Consider the following 6998-nt stretch of genomic DNA (forward strand, 5'->3'; position numbering starts at 1 on the left):
ATCCTGTTGTGAGGAGAGCTCGCAAGCGGCGCTTTTGGGAGAAGAAGAAGAAGAAGCTGAAATGTGATGCAGGCCCAACAATATTTAGCAAGCGCGGCGAGTGACCGCGGACATCGTTGGAGTCGCCGGATAAGAAAAAGGTATGGAAAAAGCAGTGGTTATTTTTCTGAGACTGCTAACAGGTTATTTTGCCGTATGGGGAGTGAAAAAAGATGTTGTTGCGTCCGTGCCGTGTGACGGGACATACGGTATGTCTGTGTTTATCCAACATTGAACTGGCCTTGTGTCCATGCTAGGTGTACATGCTAGCTGTATGTGCTACGTGCATATGCTACGTGTCGATGCTAGTTGTATGCTAAGTGGCAAGGAGTCGAGGACGGCGTGCCACGCTAGCGCCAATCCACAAAGTACGTTACGCCACATTAACGTTCTTGAACGTAACGTACTTTGTGGATCGGAGCCGCTGTAGGACACCGTCCTCGGCCAACGGAGCTCTTCCAGCCCATCTGGAAGCCAAAGGGCCAACGCCGAGTAAAGCGCGGCGTGACGTCGTTTGTTCAGGATGGCTTCGTTTACACGTTCATCTCGCCAGGCTGGGAAACGCATCTGGATTCAGCAACGCACAGCGCGCTTCGTTAGCCAGCTCCTAATTGTTGTGTGAATAAACAAGTGAAGGGAACCCGAGGAGCTTTTATTTTGCAACTTTGCGCACGGCAAACCGGATAAATGTGATTTCCTGAAAAGCGGGATCACCGGGACAAGCAGGACTAACGCGAAGAACGGGACAAGCAGCGCAAATGCCGGCAAGTTGATCAACAGGATCGATATGAAGAAAGATCAGGACAAGCAAGACAAACGGGAGAATTTCTTCAGATGAGCTGACAGGAAGTGACACGCGCAACTCATCAAAGTCAACTTGACGTTCTCAGCGCAACACTGTGTGTGCGTGTGTGTGTGAGTGCGTGTGTGTGTGTGCGTGTGTGTGTGTGCGCGTGTGCGTGTACTTGTACATAGGACATTGTGAGGACCAAAATACGTCTTTAAGCAACAGATTGAGGACATTTTTGTGCAGTGAGGACATTTTGGCCGGTCCTCACAACTCAAGACCTCTTTTTGAGGGTCAAGACTTGGTTATAGAGTTTGGGTTTGAATTGGGTTACGGTTGAGATTAGGGAAAGGAATGGGGGTCGGCAATCATTTTTCATGGTTGGGGTTAGGAAATGCATTATGTCGATGGGTGTCCTCACAATGATAGAAGTACAAATATGTGTGTGCGTGAGTGAAGGGTCTGACACACACACACACACACGCCCTGATACACACACAGACACTTACTCACGTTTAGTCATGCTTACACGCACACAAATTGTGCGTTCCTGCAAGTCTTAACAACTCGCTCACACCCAATCTTGTTGTCATGGCAACGCCCCACCCCGAGCACGCATGGAGCTCACAAGTTGGATTGCGAATATCGATCGTCATTGTTACAAAGAGACAACAAAAGGTTGTTGCGAGCTTCCATACAGCAGAGTTGCTCAAGTGCAAAATCACACAAAATAAAGACATAAAATAAGACAGGGTCAAGATTGGACACAGTTTAGGACAGAAGGTGGCTTTCCAGACACCTATTTTTATTCAAATTCGAAAAGAATTGCGAAAAAGAAACGAAATGGAAACGGCAGAAATGTGAAAAAAGGCCCAAAATTCACGTCAAAGTTTTGACGCTTGGAGGGGCTGGTTTTGGAAGCGTATGGAAAAAAAGAACATTTGGGGTTTTGCCCATAAGCGACTACAAGACCGGATATATGTGGCACGTTTGAATTGTTTAAAAAAAACAACTTTTTATTGGGACAGAAGTTTTGGAGAGGCAGGCAGGCAGGCAGCTACTCTTGAGCGCTTTTATTCCACTGAAGGCGACTCACGGTACTGCAGCTGCGAATTGTGCACAAACGAGGAGTTGGCTTTCTTCTTGAGCAGCAGGGCCGGAGTGCCATGCCCGGGTCGGGGGGGAGATCCTGCCCCAAGTGGAGGACTTCAAGTATCTTGGGGTCTCGTTGACGAGCGAGGACGGGACGGACGGAGCGGGAGATGGACAGACGGATCGCTGCGGCGTCTGCAGTCACGCCCACTCGGCATCGCTCCGTCGTAGTGAAGGCGGAGCAAAGCGCTCCATTTCCCGTTGAGGTGGCTCGGGCATCTGGTTCGGACGCCTCCCCGGAGAGTGGCTGGGCGCGGGGAAGTCTGGGCTTCCCTGCTAAAGCTGCTGCCCCCGCGACCCCACCCCGGATAAGCGCTAGATGACGGATGGACTCATTTTGCCACTTGCTGTCGACTAAAGATGACATCACACGTGCTCACAAAGTAGCAAGCAATCATGGCTCACCTGTTTTCTGGGTTTGGTCCGGAAAGAAAATAAATATGATGAAAATGATAGCAAGATTGACAACGATATTAGAAATGATCTTGTGAGGTGTGAATTTCTTGGATGAGACGACAGCTCCAGGTTCGAGGTCATGAAAATGAACGCACTCACAACCGCTTTTTTCTTTTCTATTTTTTGATGTGAAGATGTAAGTTGGATTTCGACTGATATTTGCATTATTCATCTACATTGAAGATTCCAAAAAAGGTCAACGTCCAAAATTCGATCTGTACGTGCTTGTGTTGTCACAATTGATTAGGCAGCAAATGTTTATGTTTGACACTCCAAAGAAAAGACTCAAAGTGCTTCACAGACAAATTTTAATCCATAAGACTAAACTAAACAAAAGCTAAAAAGCGGATGCGTCCAAGCATATGTTGACAATCATCCACTTTTTCATTTGTGAAGTTTGCTAGGTAGAAGGAAAACTTTGCAATTATTATGAGTGTACACATTGAACCGTGAGCTTTATTTTCAAGGTGAGAGGACGCAAGTTGAGCGCGTGGATCGCAGGCCGCTGGAAGGAGGACACGCCCTCGGCGACCGCCGTCCACCAGGAAGCGCTGCAAAACAAGACAAAGGTTCAGCCGGCTGGCCACGCCCCCGCTGACATCACACAAGCTTCCAGCCAAACGACGACGTGATGCGGATCAGACAAACGCTTCGGTCGGGTTTTTGTCATCGCTTTTGTTCCCGCCCTGAGAACAAACTGCTGCGGGCGGGAGTCGGCAGCTACAATTCGGCCTTTTGTTCGCATCATCTCCGCTTGTCGCCATTGACCCCGCCCCTTGGCCGGCTCACCCACCGTCATGTCGGATCCCGCCACGATGGCGCCCCTTCGCCAGGCTTGCGTTCGTGCCTGCGGGACAACACGTCAAAGTCAGTCGGAAGCTCAGGGCGGGATTTTTTCTCTCTCACCGCAAATGTGACGTGTTGGCGGATCAGAGCACGCTTCAGACCGGTGACGTCACGCAGCCTCCCCCACATGTGAACAGACTGCTGGGGGCGGGGCTTCAGACGGCCTTTTGCTTCATCACTTCCGCAAACAACTTCAGGATGCGTTCAACGCAAATGACTGATTGTTCTCCAAAGAATATTGGATCCAAGTAGGCCACGGGTCGGTGTTGTGATGTCATCAATTATTAACAACTGGTCTGTCACTTATTTTTCTTTACTGTCGATGACGCCATCAAATATTCCAGTGACTCCTCTGGTAATTGCCTCTGCGACAACGCAGAATTGGACTCTGGTAGTTTGAGTCACACGAGTGCATTCAACATCATTTCAGCAAATGTGTTTTTTTTTTCTCCCCAGGAGTTGACATCAAACTGGTAGTAGCACTAATCACTAGCCAAGAGTTGCTGAGGCCTGCCTGGTCCATTAGAAATCCCTCATCACCATCTGAGGTTTTGACACTTTTCAAACACTACGCATGCCTTATATCAAATGTTCTCATTTCCATCACTTTAATCAGCACAACGTGTGTAGAAGTGAAGTGCGGTACCAAAAAAGTGCGGAGGGCGCAGAAGGGAGCAGAACGTTCTTCTTTTTTCCCTTCCTGGAGAACCTGACAACTTCTTATATCTTGACGCCACCTACAGGCCGCTTGAGGAACAGCAGGCGGCCCACGGTAGAATCAGGAACGTTGATTCATTTTGCAAAAAGCCGTTATTTTGTTATGGAACCGCCCTTATTCGGTTGCTTTTAATAAAAGCTAAATTGACAAGCGGTTTATCCTACTTTTCAAGACGCATTGTAACGAAAATGCCTCATCGCTATAATGTGCTTCCCAACACAGCGCTTCTTCTTACATTGGCTAACATTTTTTTGTATTCTTTAATAATGATGCATTCATTTGCGACTCGGCATTAACAAAAAGTTCGTGTGGCAATAACCACGAAGCGATTTGATGATGGTGAAAGTTCCCGATAGTCTTGAAGGCAGCACAAGGCCACAAAGAGCAAAGCAAACTTTTACCTGCTTATCGTCAAACAAGCAACGAGCGAGGGATCGAACGCTGGAGCTTCTTCGCTTGAAGGAAAGTCCAACCAACTGCTGCTTCTTCTTCTTCTTCTTCTTCTTCTTCTTCCTCCCAAAACGTGTTCACTTGAACCACTTCTTGTCTCATTTGGCCAAACTCGACGACGTTTGCTGCAATCTAGCTAGCAAGCAGCTAGCTAGCCCGGTTAGCTTCCGTTCCGGTCACGAACAATCAAGCCTCATCATCAACTCAACCGAAGCCATCGAACATCAAATTGAAAGTGAAACGCAGCGGGCGGACGTACGCGCGCTCACGCACCAGGTTGGTTCTTCTTCGTCTTTGAGCGTTCCACAACTGAAGCAACATCACCGCCGTCAAAAGTGCTTGTCTGTGAGCAAGTCATGCTTCGCGCCAGTAGCCCACGTGACAACATCCTTCTTCTCGTCCTTGCTGGACGTTTGTGAAGGTGACAACGTGATCGCCAGCGCCCCCTCTGGACGAGGCCTGCTTGCAACAGGACTTGGGATGAGTAAAGCCCCGGATGCAGAGCGCATTCCGAGACGTGGCTCATCAGAATCCCGCCAATACTCGAAACCTCGTAATAAAGGTTTGAATCTGCGATTTTTTTTTTGTATGACTGACACATTTTTTTTGAGTCTCCCAAAATATTTTTGAATGACTGAAAAAATCTTTGATAAAACTTTTAAAATAAAATGAAAAAGCTTAAAAAAAAAACTACACACATTTTTAAAGTATGACTTTACAGTGTTTCACCTAAAAATGATCAGAGGTTCAAAACGGTCACATGCTGAATTTCAAAAAAGGCATTTGGCATTGTTCTCCCTGAGCAACAATTTGTTTCCCGTTTTTGAAACCTCTAAACAATTAACGTTCTCAAAACTTTGAAAACAATATTTGCAAAGCTGAAAACTGGGTTCGAATCTTCAAACAACATTAAATCATTCAAACAGCCAATATTTTTTCCTCATTGTTTCACCCACAAACTTTCAGAGCTTCAAAACGGTCACAAGCTGAGTTTCAAAAAAGGCATTTGGCATTGTTCTCCCTCGGCAACAATTTGTTGAAACCTGTAAATGGTGATCATTTTTAAAACTTGAAGTCTGAAAATGTTTTCCAATGTTATTTTGAAACTGCAATTCATAGTCCCATTCAATTACACAAGAGCGGTCGGTGCTCATATGGAGATACATTTGTGTCTTTATTTTCAATCAAACAAAAAAGGCATTTGCAATAAAATAAAATAAAAACATTTCAATCAAACAAAAAAGTGATTTAAAAAATATATATATATATATTTGCAAACAAAAAACAAATTGCAAACAAAATTCATGGACTTGTATTTCAAAAAAAACCTTTCACAAGCAAGTTTTTAGGTTTTGTTTGCAACTCCTGACTTTTGTTTGCGAATCTCTCCCACCCTTGCTGTACAAGAAGCTTGTATTGGTGGCAAAAGTGTCCACAAGCAGAGGTCATTTGCATGCGAGCGTCAGAGCATTATATAGCTGATTGTCTGTACAAAAAAAATCGAAAATCGTTTTAGCCATATTTGAGATTGTTCCAGATGTTGTATAGTATATGCATGTCAATGATTGTAACCTTAAAAAAATGTCTCTAACATCCTCTTGCTTCTTTTAAATGTAGTGTGGAAGCGCTATGAAGAGACCTTGTGGGCGGAGCCTGTCAGTACTCAAGTGTCCTCCATGGATCGGAGGAACATGGCTTGGTCAAAAGCACGTTGACATTTCAAGTACTTTAAAACAAGTTCTCCCATCGCAAACAAGCTCTGGTAGGACGCCGCCATTTTGTCGACATCTCGACGTAGCAGGCACACATTGGACGTGGCCTGGCGATTCCGATACCGGAACTTTTTACACCACGCTTGTTTGAATGTGCAAAAGGTGTATTCCACCCCAGTGGATCCAAATCAATTGCATTCACATTTTGTGGTTTTATTCTGAAGGTGTTCATGTGAAACATTTTCATTCCGTTTGGGCGTTCAGTTTCATTTTAGTCGGCGGAATACGTGGCGCCGTGATATCCTGGCTAATGAAGTCATTTACAGAAAGGTTTAGATGAAGAATTCCATTATTCCTATAAATATATATAAATATATATTTATATATATATATAATATCTAAATATATATATATAAATTAGATATTATATATATAAATATATTATATATATATATATATATAAAAAATATATATATATATATATATATACAAAATATTATATATATATATATATATATACAAAATATTATATATATATATATAAAAAATATATATAAATAAATAATCAAGACGTACATATATGTATATGTACGTCTTGTTTATTTATTTATATATATTTGCATTTATATATATATATTTTTTAAAATATATTTACGAAGAAAACCAGTAACAATCCAACAACAATGAATTTGCCATAATATTAAATATTGTTTTGTTTTTCTTGCTATCACACTGTTGAACAGTGTGGAATTGTTTTGAAGTGTAATTAAAATTCCATTAAACCCAAGTTTCAATTAAGGTCAAAATTGAAACAGACTAATCTTCCATTTTGAGTTAA

General features: G+C 43.5%; 1 long non-coding RNA gene across 1 annotated transcript; it reads right to left on the reverse strand.

The window, feature by feature from the left end:
* Positions 1–2725: 2725 nt before the first annotated feature.
* LOC144043909 (uncharacterized) lies at positions 2726–4895 on the reverse strand. Its single transcript, XR_013291174.1, has 3 exons — positions 4400–4895; positions 3228–3281; positions 2726–2985 (listed from the first exon to the last, which is right to left on the reverse strand). It is a non-coding gene; the product is annotated as an uncharacterized LOC144043909 (long non-coding RNA).
* Positions 4896–6998: the final 2103 nt, after the last annotated feature.

This window comes from Vanacampus margaritifer, chromosome 2 (assembly GCF_051991255.1).
Source record: "Vanacampus margaritifer isolate UIUO_Vmar chromosome 2, RoL_Vmar_1.0, whole genome shotgun sequence".
Classification (NCBI taxonomy): domain Eukaryota; kingdom Metazoa; phylum Chordata; class Actinopteri; order Syngnathiformes; family Syngnathidae; genus Vanacampus; species Vanacampus margaritifer.